The following is a 23,250-nucleotide window of genomic DNA, read 5'->3' on the forward strand; positions in this document are numbered from 1 at the left end:
TTAATATTTGAAAAGTATTTGGAGATTCCTAGAGGAAGGTTGCAATAGAAAACTTAAAATGTAAAATAGCTAGTTGCTTATAAAACATGGTCACTGTTTCTCAAAAGCTTGGGCTTTTTTGATGTAACAAGTAATAAGTAAACAACAACTTGTTAGCCAACTGTTGGGGGTTTCCCTTGAATGAATAATATGAATCAACAGTGGCATATGTACACATACATAGTTCAAAAGCAAGTCAACGTAACTGTGAGTAATCTAAAGCAAATTTATTTGTAAAAGTATGTGCTGTCAAAGCAGTGCATATTGGCAGTAAGAACAGAACTGCATTCAGAGTGAGATTTGGTGTAGTCAGCCATAGCAGAAACACACCTATATTTTGTCACCGAACCCCAGCTGTGACCTGAAGAGTCAAGAGCCTAATACCCAAACAACACTCGATAAAAGACCTCTCTCTAAACCTACTATTTATTTCAGGTCTGGGCCCTGAACAGATGTTCTTATTCTTGGAATGGATTATTGTCTGCTAAGGAAATGACTTAAGACCATCTTATTTGAATGTGAGCTACATATTCACATACTAAATTCAGTCAGAGAAACCAACACTTTTGCTTTCTAAGCCACACAAAGTATTTGCTCTAATTATGTAAATATTGAACTGCTCCAACTCATCAAAGTCAGCTAACGCTGTCTGTAAAACCACTATTACCATGAATCAAGTGTTTAAAGTTGCTAGAAAATAATGACTTTTGAAACTTTCCTTTGAAAGTGACTGAAGAGAGGGATGCACTGGAGATCTTTCCATATTCATGTTCCTTCACAAAGAAGGGCTTGTCCAGATGCGGAGGGAAAGTACGTGGGAGCTTCTGAAAAGGGGATTCAGCCAAAGAACAAAGAGCTCCAGCCTCTGACCTTCCTGCAGTGCCACAGGGTTTTCTTGTGTTGTTTTGTGCTGGTGTTTAATCATTCCTTCAACAGATGGGCAACAGTTATACATCTTCTCTTCAGAAAACTTCTCCCGATAGAATGGCCAAGCCTACAGCACCTCCTGTTACAGCACAGACAAAAAGCCATTTCTCAACTTTTCTAAACAGGCCCTTCTTTTAAGGCAATTAGTTTTGACTTTCAAATTCAAATGGTGCCATGGTCAAGCTCAATCCTCTACAATTTTGGTGAATTCAGCTGTCCACATATTGAGCATCTTTATGCCTCGTTAATAGCTAAAGATTTGTTAGCACAAGAGACTTAAACTGCCCTGGTATTGCTACAGGCTACAGCTTTCGCTTCTGTTCTTCTGAAAACGTTTTGGTCTACAGAACAATTTGAATTGCAAGAACATGTTCCTTTCACAGCAATGTATTGTTCTTGTATTTAAAATAGTTCGACTGCACAGGTAATTTTAAAAGGTTTTTTTTTCTTAAATTTCTATGCATTTAATTAAGTATCTTTATTCTCTTTGTAGTATCACTGAATGAAGAAATAGTTTTTAGCCATAAAAAATGTGCTAAAATAGGAAGTTAACGTTTTAACATGAGTTAAATGCAAGTTAGAGAGAACAGAAGGCTTACAGAATCAGTGTAAGCCAATCTAAGACTAAACTGCTGATAAAAAGGTGTTTCCACCCTCTTTTTGGTGGCAGAACCAGCCCAAGAGCTAAACTTTTATACAGGGTAGTTTTCAATCAGACCAAAAAGGCCTTGTAGGAGTACAGCTGTTAGTGCCCGGCAAGGGAGGAAGGAAGGTCTGACCGGGGGCGGAGGAGGAAGACAGGCTGCCCCATCTGAGCAGGAACACAGCCCTGGATTAGCTTAAATTGCTCAGAAAACCCCACGGAGGCACTGTTGCCTGACCTTGCTCCCATTTAAATGCATCGCTATGGAGTGAGCTCTTTTGGCGTGCTAAGCATGCTTCCAGCCTTATTCGACTACAGAAGATGCAGGATAAGAGGGATGCCAGACTAAGTGATTTCAAAGGTCAGGGCTGATCTAGCAACTTTGTTTGCAATAAGCCAGCTGTAGCTTCAGCAGGCCAAAACCCTGGATATAGATGCAGCCTTTGCTCATGCAAAATGTAAATGTTACATGAAGAATATTTTTAGAGTTAAAAATTCTAGCATTAAAAAAAGAAAATAAGAACCAGGAAAAATAATCTAATTAGCTTTTAAATTCTGACGTACATATGCTCAGCACGATATATCACACACACAGCAAATCAAAGCCAGTTTAGACTCAGCTTTCCTGGAGCTTTTTCCTCCCCTACCTTTCCAGGTTTATTAATTAATGGAGACCAGATGTCAAATACTTTGGTCAGAACATAAATTTGAGATGTGAAGAGCCTAATCCCCTCTTGCCCTGGGGCCTTGTGTGCAAACTGGATGTAAGCATCACTCTTGGATGTACTAACATTTTGTATCCCTCTGCCTTTAAGGTGGCGTAAATAATGCTGCAAAGGAGAATAACAGTCCAACTGTACTTTCCTCTCTAACATTTTTCTTTCACATCTTCTTCCAAACAGTGTTCAGTAATAAGCATGATTCCAATCAAACACTTGGAGATATGACATAAAAGTAGAGAAAATGATCAGAAACAAAATTTTGAATTCAGATCTTTATTATACAGGCCCAAAGCTGTGGTCACCATGCAGTTACACGATAATGGGAATGATCTTGCTGAAAGGATCTCACTAACCAAATTTAAAGAGACCACAGACTACAGCATTCCAAATAACTGGCACTTTAATTTTTGAAAGAGCAAAAATAAATAAAGGAATGGCAAGTACGTCCTTTTCACATATGGAGAGGCATATACATATTCCTTCTTTTCTACAGCTATTCAGGAGACAAAATCAGCAAATATTGCCCCAAAATGAAGACTTTTCATGTGAGGGCTCAGATACGTTAAGCTGTTTCTCTTCCCTTGGCTGTTAGACCAAACACATATTCTAGTAGGTGCATATTCCAAAAAAGAAATGCAGTACACTGTTTCATATTTCATTACTACTTCCTGCTCTGTCCACTGCCTCTCAGGACACTAACAAGAAGTAATCGGAGACATCTAGTCAAATAAAAGCCCTGGAACGTTTCCTATTTTTTATGACATTTTGATAATTTAAGGGTTCATCACAAATCTAAAAAGGTTCAGGTGTCTCCTAAGGAATTTGTCATCTCTGGAATATAGCCACAGTGAAGAGCTGCACACAGACTGCACATGTAGTGTTATGTAAAAGTGGTTATCTTTAAAAAACAAAACAAAACATTTTGTAAAATTTGTAGATCAAAACAAAACATATCTTATTCCCTAAAGGATTTTCTTGCAACCTGTTCTTCAATTATTTGCGCTAGGAGATGCTACAAATGGTGTCAGTTACAATATACAGTCCACTGTCATCTTCTGGTCCAGCAGAAGAACCTGTCTCTCCGATGGACGCAAAACTGTTCATCTGAGCAGACCATCCTCAACAGCACAAATATGGTCTAGAAACTCATAGAGTTTATGGTTTTAATTTATAAAATTAAACCTGCTCCAGACAGGTAATACTGGTATGTAAATTTGCCATCCCTGGGTTCTAGCAGAAACGGGGTACTGAGGTGCTCAGAGCCGTCTCAGTCTGCAGCGCTGGGATCCTTCTAGCACGTCAGCCCCGAGCCGAGAGGTGATGCACGCTAGCGCATGGGAGCACGTCTCGCTTAACTCTGCAGAGCCCGGGACATGGTAAGCTGCCAGAACCTCCTTCATCTTGCCTGTTGACAAAAGGAACAATAACTAGTCATCACTGGTTACTGGAGTGTAATTCCAATTTTTAAAAAGTCCTGTAAATGAGAGCTGAGACCAAGAGCAACTGTTTCATAAATAACAGATTTCTGAGGAGGTAAACCTCTGATGAGGTTTACAAACTCACTGTTACCTACAGGACGCTTACGAAGGAGAAAGGTGTTTTATATTGCACGGTTCCTAACATATTATCTGGGATTAAACATATCAATATTATTTTAAAAATATTGTTAGTATGCCACTGCATTCTCCAGTAGCTTAATTTTAAAATCTGAAATTAATAGAATAAATATTAAAATCAATAGAATTTTAATTTTAAAATCTTCATTAAAATATTATGTCTATAAAGAAGAATTTTTTTATAGCGGATTTGCTAGCTAAAAGTGCTGTTTTGTCTCTCACACACACTATACATAAGGTACCTCATAAATAACTGGGAAGGTTAATAAGATGAATGACTAAGAATCCAACAGACCAGGAAATGGTCTGCTTATGTAAGTTTGGTGTGTAACTGTCTAATACACACTAGTCACGTGCATTACGTATTGATAACGTTTATTCATCACTTATTATCCCTTTACAAATGACTTAATGCAATGGGTTTCACAGAACTGAGGGTCAGAAAAGACCACTGACTTATCTACTCTGATTTTCTGACGATTACATTTTATCCAGGTACTCCTCTGTGAAGACCAGGCACTCTGGTTCTCAGGAAACCAACCTTTTGTATCACAGACTGAGAAAAGGCAAGATCAAGACTGCGCCTGCAGTATATATTTGCTACAGATTCAGTACAAAGCAAACAAACAGCTCTGTTTTGTATCCTACCATAGGAATCTGATTACGTTTACCTATTTATTTCACAAAGACCATTCGCAAAACCATCAGACAGTAGTAATTTTCAGTCATTACTGATGTGGGCAAAATTAGAAAAAGTATAACTGCTTATAGATCTAATGTAAATACAGAAGTCACGCAATAAATTACAGAACTCCTATTAGGTTTTTTGTTACATATTCTGTAATTTCATGGAGATATCCAAAGTGCTTCTTGTTTGTGCAGTTTTTATCCTTATCATTTTCACATCCACAGAAATCATTAAAGGAACAGCGCTAGCAGGTGATTTCAGAGATCACTTCATCAGCCCTGATCTGAAGACAGGATACCTATGCCATGCCTGCTGATGTTTGTTTAACTGGTTTAAACATCTGCAAGGCTGAAGGTGACATGAATTCCCTCCATGCAACCTATTCCAGACCTCCACTTTTCCTTGCTGCTTAAAGCTTTTTCCTGATGCTTAAACTAAATCATCCTTGGGGTGATTTAAGCCTATTACTCCTTTTCCATACATACAGCATACATGACGGTCCAATCGTCTTTAGAGACACCTATTGCTATTTGAAGGCTGCTATCAGGTCTTCCTTCCGCCTCTTCGCTTCGAGACTAAACAACCCGTTAATCTTTCCCTGAAGGCCCATGTGTTTTAGGTCTTCAAATAGTCTCACTGGCCTCTCCTTAATGCTCTCTAAGCAGGATCACATCCTACTTGAGCTGCAGTTCCTGCAAGTGGGTAAAGCTCTTCAACTGAGGCTTTACTAGGGCTGAGAAGAGCTAAATAATTACATTTTATGCTTTACTACTCCTATTCATACAGCCCAGAGTAGTGCTGGCCTTGTTTGCAGTACCATGACATTGCTGATGCATGTTCAGCTTGGCATCGTTATGGCACCAGACCTTTTCGGCAGAAGTGCTACTTGGCTAGCAGTTTCCCGCTGGCATTCGTGTGCAGCTGATTACTTCTAACTATATGTATAGTTTTGCATTTGTCCTAATTTAGCTGCTTAAAAGTTGGCATTTTCTAGGCCATTCCCTCACTTTATCAAGATCATTTTCAATTCTAAGACTTGCTTCTAACACACTTGCTCTAGTCTATGAGCTTATTAAGCATATTTTCTAACCTTTCCTCCAGACTGTCAATGAGAATACCATCCATGAGAATATCAAATAATATGAGAACAAGGAAATAGACTTGTAGAACTGGTATATCATTGAGAACTACTCTCTGCATATGGTTTCCAAATCAGTTACACACTCACTTAATAATAACGTAATCTAGACTAGTTTCCCTAGCTCAAATGAAGTATTTTGCCATAGAGTCTTATTAAAATAAAGCAGGAAATGTCAGCAAATACAGCAAATATCTTGTAACATAGTTTGAAAATGAAAGTATCATGGAGAAGAAATTTCAGGTGAGAACACATAATCTTGCTAACAAATGATTTTACACCCATATAACTACTTTTATGAAGCATTCACACTACTGGAATATTGTTGAATTTAAGCTTAATGGAAGTTTTCCATAGCCTCCTAAAACTGAATTTTGTTCTATGGAAATCTCCACGTAGAAAACAACAAAGACATATCACTATAATACTTTTTTGGGAAATAAATCAGTTATCTACCCTCCAAAAAACTCCAAGCTACAAAACTTTATAGTATTCTTATAATTACTGTTTACCGTTTATCTTGCATCTGCACCTGGTCCTTGATTATGGGGTTCTATCAGAAATGTATTAAACTTGGATTACTAAAATCAACAGAACTAGTCATACTGATAATTTCAAAGAAAGAATTAGAGTTTACATTACTCTTTATGGAGTTACAAACGAGTTGCACAACTACAGGAGCCACAGATCACTCTTGTAACTTAATTTGGGTTATTTGGTAAGCCTTTTCCTACTTTTGATCCTATAGCATATTCTGTCTATACTACCTGAGCTACTCACAAAAGTGAAATACTTGCTTCCTGAAGTAGAAACAGAGTACCTGATTCCTGGACAGTAACATACAACATTGTATTTTTAGTTCTGGACTGGAAGAATTGGAGGCCAGCAGAAGCTGAAATACAGAACTAGTGAACATAACCAACCTTCAGTTAATCAGAAGTTTCATTTGATTTGATATTTAGGGACGTGTCCCATTAGATTTCCAGTGAAAAGAAGAAGGAAACGGACTCACTTCTGAAAAATACAAGATTATAGAGATACAATAGCATAAAGAGTACTTATAAATGCTTTCTACTTTCTTTAGTGGAAAAGAAGGAAAGATGAGAAGGAAAGATAGGCTAATTAGCCTAAGCAGAATTTTTTGTGATGTGTAACATACTGCCTGACTGCAGAGGCAGAAAAGGATTCTCACGAAAACCTCTTCTCATCATGGGAAATGAAAAATTCTGAGGCTGAGATAATGCAGACGTCTTCAATTCTCAGAGAATAGCTCTAGGGATTTTAAATTATAAGGATTTAAGAGACTTCACTGAGAATCACAGACATCCTGATACCAAAACCACCTTTGTCATTTTGTCAGAGTCAGGGCCAGGAACTTCCTTCCTTTCCTTGGATCAAGACTTTTGACATCAGTGGATATGAAGGAAAGACAAGCTACTCAGTCAGAAATACAACAGAGAGAATTCAGGTAGCAACTTGTTCAGGAGCAGAACACTTGATATTCTATTGACATGGAAAAATGTATATATTGTGGTGACTTCTCTCCTAAAAGATTTCCATAATACCCCTTGTGGTCTAGAAATCTGTCCAGTTCATCTCCTTTCGCAGTCACAGAAAGGTGAATTGCTAGGAGATGCATCTATCCAATTTTCTATGCACCAGTACCACAACACGATCATCTCCTGGCAGAGAAAGGTGGACAGCACCAATTCACTTGTTGGCATAATATGTAGTAGTTGAACTGTCTCGTCTTTATTTGGATATGCAGATCTTGCCTATTGTAGTGGAATGCACTGCAGGTACTTTGGAGAGCCCTGAGCTCTAATATATGGATAGGATACTTCTTTGTTCCTCCAAAACCATTGCCACTTGCACAGTGAGGTCACCTGAATGAATTTCTCAACCCAGAAATAGGTTTCTGATGATGTCACTCTGGGGAAAAGGGAGGAAGTGAAGAGGTATTTGCTTGTAAACATGGGATGGGTCCTGTCATCACAGCAGGAAGTGTCTCACAGGCCCACGGGAATGTCTGCCTGAGCACAGCCAAATTCTGGGACACATGAGGCCAAGTTTGATACATGCTATCCGAAGGGCACCCTTTCCATGGGTGAAAGAGATGAAGTCTAACGGAGTGATACTAGTGCTGCCTGAAATTATCTAAGCTGGAAATAAAGATGATTCCCCTGTGGCAATTTTACAATGGTCAAAAATCTTTGTAAAATACGGCATGCTATTAAAACATCTGATGCATTTATTATGAGTGACCTCTGCTTTTTGATTGTGGCTGAAGTTGCACACGGAGATATAGTCTTGATGCACAGAAATCTCTTCTTAGCCCTCAAAGTATATATAGGAAAATCACTTCAGTGACATGGAACAGGGTGAGGGTGATTCACATCACCTAAGTTTAGTTATCTGAGGATGGGCTTCAGTTGTCTAGAAATAGGTGTCTTGTGCCACTTTAGACACCCTAAAGATAGCCCACCTTACTAGTCTGGGATCTATCAGGGTATCTCCAATGGCACTACACTATTATTTTTAGGCAACCAGATCCACTAGAAATGTCACATATGTAGCCAGAGCTAGTTACCTAGGTTCTACCTATAGCCAGTCAATGATAGGCACCTCAGGAGGACACTTTGCCCCATGCTCAGCTAAGCGTCCAACGTAAGGGGCAGGAAGCAGCCACAAGAGGTGTGTGGGTGTCTCCCTCCCACTATTACAGAGAAAAAGCAATTAGTTTTGCTGTGTAAATGTTTTGCAAGGATAAAGTTAGCTGAGATGAGTCCCACTCACTTTTTCAAAAGCAACAAATATAAAAGTGTGTATGTATAACAGTGTAACATCAACATGTTGGTTGGCAGAAGGAAAACTAGTAACACTCAGTGTAATTAAGACTGAAGTAACCAAATATAAATTAATAGCTAAAAAATTCCTGATGTTGTCAGCAAGCAGCGTAAAACATACGCATTTCAAATGACTTAAAATTGCAGTGGAAGTTTCTGGGTAGAAAGTAGACTACTGATAATGAAATATCCTGATCTGTGTGTTTCTGGAAGTTTCAAATATCTTAACCTGTACAGTAAGGAAGTGCTGATGGTTTTATACACCTGTGTCAAATTACGAAGTCTCCTCCCCTGACATTAGATGGGAGTCTATCAAGGTAATATTTGGAACCTCACGCCACGTTGTATATTTTGGTGTCATATATTTTGATGTTAAACTGGCAGCAGGAAATTTAAAACTTATGATGACACTTTATACAAGTCAATTTAATGTTTTTTGGGAAAACTGAGTAATGATGTTCAATATTTGTATTGCTGTAATAATCCTGTACTTGTACTATACAAAAATGCTCACAGTTGATGTTTTAAAACAAATTAATAGGCAAACATTAAACAGAAGCATTGTAATATATCTAAGAGTGTTGAAACCATGAAGGGAAGCTACAATGCAATGAATTCTGATTATACTTATCAAAATGGATAGTGAAATCTCCAATTTTTTAAAGAATTTATTTAGAAATATTTTTTAAAACCAGCAGGAACCTCCCAATTTGACAATCTCACGAAACAGTTTAAAATATAAGAAAATTCTAGACTAAACAAAAATAGTATATATACCATTCTTTAAAACAATTTAAAATTATTAGAAAGAATGCAATAGAGCATATCAAAAATTCTGCTTGATTTAAAAAGCTTTTCTGCATTGAATGTGGTGGTATATGTGACATCAGCTAGAAGCAAACAGTCCAATGATACATTACACTCTATGCTGAGAGTACAAAGTAAGCGGATAATCCATTTGCCAGTCCTTAAAAATACAGCCTGGGACCCAGCAACTTTCAGGGGGACTGGATGAGTTCTGCTCTGGATGGGAAACTTGCAGCAGTCTGCCTGCCTGTATGCACTGCACTGCATGAGCCAATGACTACAGCCATCTTTTCCCTGAGCTCTTCCCTTCTTCCCCTCCTTTCACGTAATCTGTGCCTGGCTTTTTTCACTTCTTACATAGCCTTCTTCAGCAAGAGATTCGTGATCCAAGCAATATCCTTACTGCAGCTGTGCAAACTCTGGCCAAACTCAGCTCTTGGCTTCGTTTATCAAAAACAGTGTTGTCAACTCGGGAGAATTTCTCATGAGCTTCATGATGTGATTTTTTTTCTGTAAAGCTTCACCTTCTGAAGAGAACTGTTTATGTGGCAACCTGAGTTTTCATCTTTTAGTTTATTGCTACATGCTTGTAGATGCAAAGAAGAAGCAGAAAACATGACTTTATGCTCTGATAGACTCAGAAGAGGTTTAGAAAAATAGAAGGCTAAATAAAAGGGATTTCCAGAGTATTAATTTTAAGATTTCTCAAAATTTTAAAGTCAGTCTCATAATTTTTGAAGACATGATTTTTGAACTTCTAACATTTGCAAGACAAGAAACATCCAAATCTGATGTCTGCCAGATTTGCAGGCTAAAGTAGCTGCCACACTCTGTACTGCCATGAGGAAGACAAAGATTTACGTTAGTTTTGGAGTGTGTCTACACAATTACACAACTGAGCTCTTGATCATGAGCCAACTCCTGACACACTTGCCACATTAATGGTGAATAGGGCTCATTTGCATGTTTCTAGTAAGGTTCAGTGTTTAAGCTGGGAACTGCAAAAAAAAATACTGGAAAGGTGTTAACAATGAACGTCCTTAATCTCTCCTCAGGTGGGTGGATTGCATGAATGCTTCTGGTTCGCCTCAAGGCAAAGTCATATTCACGCACGCGGCAGGTTGAGCAAACCTTGTGCTGCTCTGATGCAGTGAGGGCGTGCTCACGCAGTCAGGAGAGGCTGAGAGTCAGTTTGCAGAGTTAGCATCTCTGCTGTATGATCCTCTGCCTCCTGGGAGAGCAGGACCTCGCTGCGGGACTGCTCCTACCCTGCTGCAGTTCTGCTGAAGGGTTTAAACTAACCTATATGTCTCTGTCTTCACGGGAACCAGAGCAGCCTACAGTCAGCTGGGACTGATTTAGGAAGTTGTTGGCTTCCTAGGTCCAGGGGAATCCGGTAATTTGTACTGAATGGCTCTTCACTCCAGCTTTCCTCTAGCTTAAAGCACCAGCGGAGGCAAGCAGCGGAGTGCTCACAGCCCAGCACCTCTCCACCTGAAAGGCACCGCCAGCTAGCTAAGAAGTAGCCACTGCTGGTGCTTGCTGCCTCCCAGCTGCAGAGTTTGTGCACACCTGTAACGGGTCATATGGGGACAAAGTGGATAAAACGTCATTTCACAGTCACTGAATATCAGCTGCAAGCACATAACAAATAGTTTGCTGGCAGCCCAGAGCAGTGTCCTATACTGTCTCAAAGCAGTAACTCTGTGAACTCTTCTGCTGGGCTCCCAACAACGCCAAAGAAGTGAGCTTAAACTGAAAGCATCAGCACTACACTGAACTGGGCTTCACGCTTTCACACTTCTCTGTGCCTTTGTCAGGGCTGCACCACGCTGAGGACTTGTGAACTAACAGACCCAGATTCTTCTCTTTTCTTACAGCCAAAGCCCCTTTCTGTTTTTTTATTATTGTGTCTCACCTCACTAAATGTTTAGGAACTTCTAGTTCTCAAGGACAACCTCAGGAACATTTAAATTGTCCATAGCCCTTAGCTATATGGGATAGGAGGAACACAAAGCATGGGAACACAAAAGAGGAAGGTCAGACTCCGGACTCCTGCTACTACTTTTCATAAACTGACCAAGCTCTATCCTAAAAGTTTTTTGTTCTGTAACTCTGTTTTAATTACTGTTCCAGGAATTCACTGCTCTGATGGCTAGAAACCTTTTTTCTCATTTGCAGTTTACGCTTATTCATGATCTGTCTATATCTCTCACGTCTGTGTCTACAATAAGCACCTTTTCTGTTTTTCTGGTGTTTACCACTTTAAGACATTTGGAGAGAGGAAGTTCACAGTCTCTTTCCCAGGCTTCATTTTACTAGGTTAAATAAGTCGACATCTGTTAGTCTCCTCTTGCCTGTTAGATTTCCTTTTCTTTCCCAATAGCTCGCCTCTGTGTCTGTCCCAGTTTCATTTAACCTTTCCTGAACGTGGCTGATGAGACTTGCATCCTATATCCTTCCAAAGGCCTTCTTCTATAAAGGCACTGATACTTCAGTACCTTCACTGGAAGGACTTTGCTTCATATGTCCTGAGACTTCCGTACCTCCACTGGAAGGACCCTGCTTCATACGTCCTAAGATAGCATTTACCTTTTTCACAGCAGCATTATAATGTTTTAACAGTGTTTCCTTTGGAAGAAAGATACCTATCCGCAGCTATCTGCTAGGCTTTTACCAATCTGCAGAACGAATGTATTTGCTTTGCTTGCATGTCCCTTTGCTATCCAACACTTTCGTCTTCTTCCTTTCTTTCGCCCCTCAGTGGTGACCATGGAGAAGACCAGTGGAGAAGAGCTTTCTTCCCATATCCCCTTTCCTGTTCCCATTCTGCAGTGGAAATACCACTCCTAATAGCTGCAAGTGCAGGAATTGCCTCCCTAGTGAATTAAAAATGTATGAATAGCCATGGAAGTGGAACCTGTCAACCTACAAACTCTCTTAAAGATCCTGAAAATTGCTTGACTAATATCAGTCTACATTTAAATTTAATTATTTATAAGAATCATCTTTAATTAACGCCTCAAGTAACTTTATGCTAGCTACAAGTTACGATCTACCGCTATTTTTGATTTGTCCGTGACCTTAACTGTTATTGATCAGAAAGTCAATAATTTCAGTGATGCTTCTGTCTTACAGGGCCTGGCACTAAAACATTTTTGCACCTTTAATTAGATTTATAAATCATGTAAATAGAATGTCTCTTAATCCCATATCTGCTTAGTCTGTAAATGTCTCTGTATTGATGGGAAATCTGTCCAGCACTGGATAATAAGCAGTGGATAATCTTTCTGTAAATTATTTTCTTCAGGCCATTAACCCCATTTAACAGTCTCTGCAATCTTTCTCTGCAAATTCTAGAAAAAAATTGATTGAATCTATATTGGTATTACCACACATCCTTTTCAGTTATGCTAATAAAATACTACAATATTTAAAATTGTCTCTGATAATCATTGTCAAATGACAGTGTCCCCAGGCTTGTGCAAGGTTTTTGTACCTGCTGAAGACTATGTCCACTATTATTACAGCCATAGTCTCTGACTTACTATTAAATCTACGTTGTAGGTTTAACTGGACTAACCATTCAATATAATTTCTTTCAACATTTATTCATATGAGATTTTAGGCATTCTAAAATGCTAAAATCTCAGTATTTAGAAAAAGAACAATCTTTAATGTCCTTCTTAATAAACAGTAACTAAAATAGCTCTATATTATTAATGACGATAACTAGAGAAATACTGAAGAAATCAGTCATCTACACATTACTGCAGGACCAACAGAAATTTTAGTGGAGTAGACAAGTGAATTTAATATCTTACCAGCTACTGAATCCACCTTCCTCTTCTAAAGTACAGACCAAGCGACTCTTAACATCAGCAATAAAAAAACTCCATTATCACTATTTTATCCATCAGTCCAACAAAGAAAGAATTGGATCTAGCTTTTAATAACAGTAGTTTACTGGCATTTGCCTGATATCAATGCTTTGAAAATGATGCCTTTTGTACATGCCCTCTTCAGGAACCTTGTGAAGCTTCAAAGTCGGAGGGCATTCAACAACAGGCTCTTAAAAACCTTCTACTTTTGAAAATACACTGTATTCATTAGATATAATTTTTTTCAGAAATAGCAGTGAAAATCAAAGTCAAATTTAACTTTAATTGTGCAAAGATTATCATTTTTCTAAAAAAGACTACAGCTATAGCTAAAATCTTTGTTCCGTAGCACCAATAAAGACTACCTCGTCTGAAAAAAGTTATGCATCATCTCTCACCAGCACAGGAATATAGTCTGCCTATCGATGCCAAGAATCTCCAGAGAGCAACATAGTCAAATTCGTATCATTTCTGTTCTCCAAAGCATTTAAAACAGAAATCTTCTTGCTAATTACTCTGATCTTTTCTAACGGTAACTATTACCAGAACTTCTGAAGAGATCTGACATTATACAAAGTTGTTCGAGCCAGAGGAAGATAAAGAAACTTCAGAGATCAGACAGCGTTTCCAATCAGATTAAGCTATCAAGAATATTCAATTCAAAAATAATCTGCAGGCTCTTCTTTTACCTTGAAGAAATATTATGTTTCTACTTTTGAACAAAAATTCAGCACAAAGGCAAATTCCTTTACTATAAGCAAAGATTTTAGTAAATAGAACAAGGCATTGCAGTAGAAGGTGTTGGAAACGTGTTAAAAAGAATGATCTACCTCAACTCCAAAACAGCATTTAAAAAAAAATCCAAAGTAAAAGAAGGTGATTAACTGTCAGCTTGTGTTCTTTGACTCCTATCACTAATAAAAAATTTTGCTAACAGTATCTCATTAACAATTCTACTATTATAAAATGAACCAGAATGTATCTTATTCTGTTATTGTAGCATATGCCTCAGCAGCAATACAAATAGTTGAAAAAATGTATTTACCACAGAGAAGATCCGACCAGAATACATATAATATAATGGTGATAACTGAGTGAGAAGATATAATAAATCCAAAGTAAACTTTATCATCATAGCTACTTTAATCATTGAATTACTACATATATATATATATACACACACATATATACACACACACACACACACACACACATATATATATGTGTATATATGTGTATATATATGTGTGTGTGTGTGTGTGTGTGTGTGTGTGTGTGTATGTAGGTATAGGTATGTATATGTGAATATATAGGGACATAAGATTAGGGAGATATAACATTCACTAAATTATATACCTATTAAAATGCCTAAATGTAGGTATTTAGGAAAAAAATAATCTTGAACAGCTTCAGCCTCGGAAAATTCAGCCTGGTGCCTTTAAATATAATTTCTTTGGCATCCCCTAAGAATGTAGATGACCTTCCAAAAAATGTCATTTGTAAACTTTTTTTTGCAACTGCAGTGCTGCCAAATATTTTTACCACTGAAGAGATGCTATTTCAGCTGCTTTTGAGTGGAGTAATAGTGGTAGCTAATGGCTTATTCAGTTAATCATAGTTATTCACCCCCTGGAAGTGCCTCAGAATATAATAAATGTTTTGTTTTCCTTGTAGACTCTTAAATTACAGGGATTATATAATATACATGATATATAACCTATCAGTCTGACTACAAACTGAACCCAAAACCACTCCCCTAAAATAATTCTAATATTTGGAGCCTCAGAAGAAAGAAAAATGATGTTGTTTCCCACAGAGCTACTGAAATAGCACTGACAGCAGGGTAAGAAAAGGCTAAAAAGACGTCTCTGGTTTAACTGAAATGTGGCTGTTTGACCTCCATTTACAGAGGTCGGAAAAAACCATTACAGACCATTTTTAACAAAGAAAACCAGAAATATGCTCAAATAGCAGAACTACATACATCCTGTCCAAAAAGAAAAAAAGGCTATGGATGTAGGGTTGCAGTTTCGCCCATAATACAAGACAGATCAATTATAACATCGTTTTTTAGTCTAAGCCCAACAGTCACATTGATTATTCAATAAAGGAATGATATATCTTGCTCATCTCTTCTCATACCATATACGTTTTAGAAGGACCAGTCAGACTTAGCTCTGTTTTGTCCTCAGCTCTGAGAAGATCACATTACACTGTGCGTTTACTATCTGTCCAAACAGGTAAGGTCTTATATCTAATCACTTTGTGGCTGCCATTACACTGTGAGGCACATCACTCACTGTAGTTTCTTAAAGAAACTTCTTCCAAAGTCATTTTAAAAAGAGGTAGATCAAGCTTTAAAATCATATCAGGCCTCAGAGGTCAGAGCTGGCTGTGCTTTTTAGTTGCAATTGCTTTGCAGAAAGGATTAGCTCACTAATTCATAAAAAAATCCTACTGGCTACTTTAAGGAGCAGCACAGGTGACAACCTCAGAGAGTCTCTTCGGTTGGCCTCCTGGATAGAAGAATTCTGCCAGGAAACCAGATAAAAACTCAAAAGGCTGTCAGAATCTGCAGAGGGACAAAGTTTGTTATTAAAAATGTCTTTTATTTCTATGAAGGAAAAGATACGCAAGTGTTTGCTGAGTAAGTAATCTAGGAGGCCATAAAGTGGCAAAAGACATAAGTAGATGGTGATGTTTTAGTCATGACTTTAACTTCAAGGAAAAGTTGGTTGAGAATTTTGTGATGAAAAGAAAGTTAAATGGAAGTGATTATAAAATGAAAGATTTCATGATTCAAAGGAAAGGAAATTATAAGAGTAGTAGAAAATGCTAGTGGAGTTCAAAAAATCTAGATTGCAGCAAACTGCAAGGACTAATCCATGAAGCCCCCAAGCAAAGGAAGTCCAAGGGGAAAAGAGTTCAGATGAGCCCACAGCTTCTAAGAGGGGCAGAATTAAAGGCACAATAGCGAATGAGCCCAATGCAGAGTAAGCGAGCAGGATGGTATAACAGCAGTTATTTCATTACCTTAAAATCCCTAAAAACCCCAAAGGAGTAATTTAAGAAGCATCAATAAGGATGCGTTGCTTAGAATTTGGGGAGAATAGCAAACAATCTACCAATCTAACATAGGGACAAGCAAGAAAATGAAATATAACAAGAAAAGACCCTACAAATGTGTTAGGAAAAAAAAAAAGCAGCACAGAATAGCCTTGCTAGTTCGAAACAAGATGTGCGTCAGAGAATATTGCTGTAGTGACCTGAAGCTCTGCACAGACTCATCTGCAATCTTACCATTGCCTACTGTGGCTGAAACCTGAGTGAGCTTGAGTCTATGTATGCTGGCATAGCCAAAATGCACAGGAAACGTAACTCACCGAAAAAATAAAACAAAAAACAAAACTTGTGATACTGAATCATTCCTTTTCATCAGGGTTCTCAAAAAAAGTTAGTTGTAATTCTGATGCCTAATATATCTGAGGATGTGTTACTTCAGTAACGAGAGAGATTTATAAAATCTGGTGCGATATAAAACCGGGTGAGGTTGCAAGCAGTTTACAAGACCAGATTAGAATTCACTATGATGGCAGTAATTTGGATAGATGTTTTGAAATCAGCATTAAATCCATAAAGAGAAGTGCAAATTACTACTGAAGGACAATTCAAGTGCACAAATTTAAAAAGGAGACTTGCTAGGCAAGAGTACTGCAAAAAGGATCTGCAGAGAACTTCTAGTGATGTATAAACAAATTATAAATCAGGATGATATGTAGTTGCAGAAAAAGGCAGTCTGATTTATTTTCATGATAATACTATACGCAAATCAAGTAATTATTCTTCCCCAGTTAGCACTGGCAAAGCCCTGACTATATTACTGTATCCTTCTCTGTCTACCAGACTTTCAGAGGAAGTAGACAGTTGGAGGGAATCCAGATGAAAGCTACAAAAAATGATAACAGATGTAGAAGAAAGGAAGGTTGAAAGAATTAGATTGTTTAGTCTAGAAAAAGAGAGGACTAAGAGAAGACATGATAACATACTTAAAATATGTAAGAATTTGTTATGGAGAGAGGATGGTGACTAATTGTTCTCTATGTCCATCATTAACATGACAAGTAACTCACTTAATATGCAGTTATGGAGATTTAAATGAAACATTAGGAAAAACTTCCTAATATGAGGACTGCCAGCCCCGCAAGCGGTTATCTGTAGGGATTGTCCATAATATTGTCACAGGAAGTCGTAGGAATGGCTCAGACAAACATCTGCCAAGATTAGCACGGGTATGCTGGATCCTACCTGCAAGCAGGTGAGCAGCCTACGTAAGTGCTTGAGACCCCTTCCAGCCATACATTTCAGTGCTCAACCACAGAAACAAAACACACTTTAGATTAAAGACACTAAATAGAACAATGTGCACTACTGTAAATTATCTTGAAATAATTGCCAGGAAGGACTGAGCCTTCAGGACAAGGGATGGATCTCCCATATCAGTTTTAGCTAACTAATTCAATTGGGTGGAAGTAGCAGAGAGCGCACATTCAGTCACTGCTGTATGCTGTTTTAATTGTTTTACATACTCATATCCAGCCGTACCTTTATTTGTCTCATCTTTGCTGACAAAAACCTTTTTCATTGGTTCATAGGGACCAATACAGAGTAATTAATTAGGTATATAACACTTGTGAATGAGCTGAACAGACTTTAAAAGGAATAGGCAGGACTGAGGCTGTAGCAATGCCAGGTGGGGCCCAGGGTTGTCGTTAAGACAGTAGTCCAGGGAAAGCAAATGGTACGTGGAGGAGTGAGGGTGACACGCCAAGAGACCACGTAATGGAGCCTCCAGCGAAGGGGAGCGCAGCAGGCTGCTGCAGGTGGTAAATGAGAAAGCACACTGATGAGTTGCCCTGCCCAAACAACCCGGGAGGGGAGACGCTAGCCCTACTAGCAAGGTTTGTGATCTGGTAGCACGAAGCAGGCAAATTGAGCATGGCTATCAATATAAGCTCTGACCAAAGCATCAGAAACCTACGTATGACAGGGAACGAGGAGGACAGGCTTCATCAGAGGAAAGCAGAGGACTAGGCCTTCACGTTTTGTCACTTTTTGTAAAAGAGTCCTGGAGTAAAAAGATCAGGTAAAGGACGACTCTCATCCGATCCCCTCACAAGAGCGTTTGTCTCCCGTAACTGGCTGTATGTTAGGCTGTTCTGCTGCCAGGATTTCACTGTCGACTGCTGAAAAGCAGGTGTCTTTGCTGCACTCAATTTCCTGGTGCGCCAAGAAAGCCAAGTGAGCCATCTGTGCTCCTGCAGCGTACTCAGGAAGTTCTGCTTCCCAATGGTGGTCAAGCTTAGTAGGCGCTTACTCAAGTGGCTTTGGCCTGTACACAGGTGGATTTCACAATAGATCTCTTTTATTGTTAAAAGGTGTAGAATTCAACAGAAGTAGTTAAGATAGACTTTTCAAAATGAGCCTACGTGGAAGCTGGCTAGCAGTAGTGATCGAGTTGGAGAGGCAGAGGCTGCAAGGCTGGGAGCTGCTGTTAGGGTGCGCATTCTCAGGTCTTGCGCAATCCTGGCAAGCTTCTTTGTAGGTTCTTCCCATATTAAAGTCAAAGTTGTGTCTGACTACAGTGTATCTGCCCATAAAGGCACCTTGCCTTGATCTCAAGCCTTCAAAGTGGAGTAAATCCATTTTACAACCTACTGTGTATGCAATCAGAGTGCAGTGTAATGCTTCCATGGTACCGTGTCAGTGTTTTAGCATTAAACAAAATTATATATGAAAAATAAAGCATTCACTGTTTAAAAAAAAGGAAAACAGAAAACAATGAAGACATCACCAAATGTTCTCTATTAGGTTTGATCACTTGAACACAGAGATTAGAAGAGCTGTAAAGACTGGAGAGTGTACTGTGCAAGTTGAAACTGTCTCACTGCATGACAATACAAACAATAGTTCTCGCCCTCTGAAAAGCAAATTCACGGATAAATGGGATTAAACTGATCCTGTCAATTATTCATTTTTTCTTCCTATTTTTCTGTCAAATCTAACTGCTTTCTGAAAAACTTCCTCAGGTTATAGTATATAATCATTCCATACCTAAAACATTTTTGATGAGTATATGATTTTCCAGGTATGACTTCAAAATCAGTGTAATTACATTAGCTTTTATTTACAAATGTAGACAATTAAGGAGGCTGTACCGTTTACAAAAAATCAGTTTTGTATGTTGTAATGGTCAGGAAAATGCAGGAAAAAATATAAAAGAAAAAATATTATCGTGAGACAGAAAAGTTTGCAATGTAGAAATGGCCAACCAAGGAATACTCTCCTAAAGAATTATTTCCTTCTCTGATTCCTTAGGTCACTCTAGAGACTACATGATGACCTATGAAGAAGGATAATTTTGAAGACGAATTGCCTATAAAATGATGCAGCCAGATCAGACATTATCCATTTCCTGAAAATGTTGACTTTTCATCATGTAAGAGTACCCTATTTAAGATCTGCTCTAGTCTTTATATTGAATGCTGGCATCAGCTAAACGCTGAATGTAGTGTAAATATTCCTCTTTCTCCTACACAAGATTTCCTCTTTAGATTGCTGCAAGCTGAACAACTATTAGAGACATTTTTGGAGGCATAAAGGCTGAAGAAACCATGCTAACTAGAGAATGAGGGCACAGAAAAGAAACATGAGCTACCAAGGACAGGAAATTTGCCCATAACTTCCCGAATTACATGAAAGTATCCTCATTCTTCTTGAACAATTCAGTGAAAATCTCCAGTGAAGCATACCGGATGTTACATGAGGAAAACATCACAGTACTTCTTATTACAAGTCATGACATAAAGCTAATAAAACACACAGCAACAGAAAGTTCCTCACCTAAAAGATCACATTTTAAACAGGTAAGAGAAAGGACAGGGAAAAGGAAATATGACTGTTATCCCTTTTTCAGGAATGGCAAACCAAGACGCCGAGACATTAAGCAATTTGTTCAATAACACACTGAAAGTCTATGGCAAGCCACCCAAGATCCGCTCTAGTGCCTTAACACGAGGTTATTCACTTAATCGCCCACTGCATTGTAATTTATGTAACAGATAATATTTCTATGAATTAGCAATACTTGTAAGACAAGGGTGTCAACACAGACAGAAACACCTGACTGACCTGAGTTTTTTGAAATTGTAGTTTTGATGTACTTAGATGAGAGCACCAGATTCCTTCAAATAAGAAATAAAACGGGGGGTGCTTCTCATCAGAAATGGCACGGAAGCAGAGGCATGCTAGTCAAAATGCTCAGGTGTTTGAAATACTAAGAAGGAGAAAAAGGAAAATGCAATGATGATGCAAGGTTAATGCAAGTTAATATTATACTTTCCTTTGACCTCTGCAAAACAAGGACAAGGAAGACGGAGTTTACAGAAATTCAGCAGGCACAACGCTCTAATCATTGCCACGAAAATTTCATATTCTGTGACTTTCCTATTTCATTTGAAAAAGAATAGAACTTGAAAGTTAAAATAGTACATTTGTGTAACTGGTCATGATTTAAAAAAATCCACGACCCTTTTCAGCATTGTTCTTTAAGTATTTAAAGTCAAAATGTTTGGACACAAAGTTAACTATGGGCTCCAGTGTCTTAGGAAGTAAGATGATATGTGCAAGGGCTGGGAAGTTCTAGATTAAAGTGAAGCCTAAATATATGAGACATGTTGTGAGGGAAGAGAAAGGAAAAACTGACACGAAAGATTATATAAGTGCACATTCATAAGCGCACTTAGAATAAGCAGATGGTTTTATTCTATACAGCTGACTTCAGGGGAACTACCAAACAGGGTCAAAATCTGCTTTCGCTTCCTAGGGGCAATTCCACTGGGATTTACACAGGTATACTGGGGAATTTGTGTCTTTAAAAGCTTGCATATATATACTCTGCTCTTTATCAAACTCAGGATGAACAGATATATCAAAGGAAGGGAACAATGCACTTCCATATCCCCTGAGAATGAAATCTATTATTTTATCGTTACTACAGAGTGCCTGATTGCTGCATCTTGGAATTGATTACTTTTAAGAGTTATACACTAACAAACTAAATAAATCTGGTAAAGGTAGAGGGATTTGTTTCCTATACTGAAACAAAGATTCCTCAAAAGCAAAGAATAAAATGGCATCTTCATATCCTGCAAAGCAAAACTAACCTATTATGGCACAGGAGTCCTTTTTTTTTTAATGTGATGACACATTGATTTGTGGAGGCAACTACAATACAGCTTTATTTTGTATAGCATCTTTCATACAAATCAAATCTTAGCTTGAGTCTTCTTTTTTTTTTAAAACAGTTCAGTAATTCAATAACACAGTTTCAAAGTTCATATAAAAAAAGCAGATGAAGAGACAAATTAAGATACATACATCTGTATCCTAATTTTCCAGTAGGGATTTAAAAATGCTATAAATTTTTTTCTGTTTAAAAGAGATATGCTAAATATCATACTGGACTAAAAGCAGTCAGGTATCAGGAAAATCATCAGCTTGAGAGAATAATTAAAACTTCAAGGAGCTGGGTGACAAGATATTTACCCAAACAATACCCCGGGCTTATGGATACTCGTTAGTAGCATTGAAGTATGTTTTAATACACATATATCAAATAAAACGTCACTGAAATGTGTCTCAGTTAAATATTTTGCAATCTGGAAAATGTCCTTGCTTTATCAAAATCTAATTAAAAACTAAGGAGTGTATCACCTCACAGTACTAATGAAAAATCTGCCTTCTGCTTTTGCCAAAAATAAGAAAAGCCCTACGTGAAGTGCCTCTGGAAGCAGATAGGAAGAAGGAAAATCTCAAGGAAAGAGGTTTGAAAGATCACAAACACAACAGTGCAGAGGATGGAACTCCATTTTTGTGGAAGATTTTGAAGTTTTCCAAAGGTAACTCCATCAAATAAGAGTTCATGGGTATAAAATTTTTCCTAACTTTCTTTTAATATGAAAATTAGTGAAATCAACCTAATTTCATGAAATGTTTATTTGTACAGAAATGCACATTCTACTGTAGAAAAAAATGATTTCATAAAAAAAAAATCATCTCACAACCTCATCTGCCTTGAATCACAATGTCAGGGAAACAGAAAACTGAGAAACAGAAACATGAACTGAACAAAAGGACAAACCTACGGTGTATTTCAACATTATTAGGCTTTAACTTATCACTAAGTTTAACTTAACACTAAGTTTTATGGACTACGCTAGCAAAGACTTTCGCTACACGAGTGTTGTTTCTAAATTCACCTTTACCTTGTTACAAGTTTTGTTTACATTCTTTTCTGTTACTCCATATTTGTCTATTCCCTTTTCATGTAGGCACTAAGCAACCACATGCTCACATGTGCTTAAGGGTAAGCATGTGAGAAATTCCAGTTACTCTAATCTGACTAGCCATATCTTATGTGCTTTGCTGGATTGGGATCTAGAGCCTTAAATTTAATATTAGTCATAAAAAAGAATGATTAAAACAAACAACACGATCAGTGAGGAAAGTAGTTCAAGCTGCTTTGCAATGTATTAGCGAAAAATCAAAGGCATTTACTACAGTAACAGTTAAAACACTGCTGAGTGTCTAAATGAGCACTCTCACAGGTTTATCATGTTCCCAATGTGCATATTTCAATGGATTTTTTTTTACTGCTATCTCTTTTCTTCAGCTTTGCCCTTCAAGCTCTTCCAATGTGGTTTGATCCTGAAAATTTGTCAAGAACAAAATAGAAGTGTACAAAGGAAGGCAGGAAGGCCATCAATTAAATAATATATTTAAATAGTTGTAAATTTTTGCTTTCAGAGGGTCACTACTGAAACCTTGGATTCACAAAGCAAACTGTGCAATGAATAGCCACCAAAACAAAATCCATCACCTCCTC

At 37.9% G+C, this 23,250-nt stretch overlaps 1 protein-coding gene across 2 annotated transcripts in view; it reads right to left on the reverse strand.

Moving 5' to 3' along the window:
- Positions 1-2,713: 2,713 nt before the first annotated feature.
- The window catches only part of SCAF8 (SR-related CTD associated factor 8), a 101,445-nt gene continuing 80,908 nt past the window's right edge, over positions 2,714-23,250 (reverse strand). For both annotated transcript variants that reach the window (XM_068938651.1, XM_068938650.1), the window contains exon 21: positions 2,714-3,736. The gene's annotated coding sequence lies outside the window, so the exon portion shown is untranslated. The remainder of the gene's footprint in view (positions 3,737-23,250) is intronic.

This window comes from Struthio camelus, chromosome 3 (assembly GCF_040807025.1).
Source record: "Struthio camelus isolate bStrCam1 chromosome 3, bStrCam1.hap1, whole genome shotgun sequence".
NCBI classification, from domain to species: domain Eukaryota; kingdom Metazoa; phylum Chordata; class Aves; order Struthioniformes; family Struthionidae; genus Struthio; species Struthio camelus.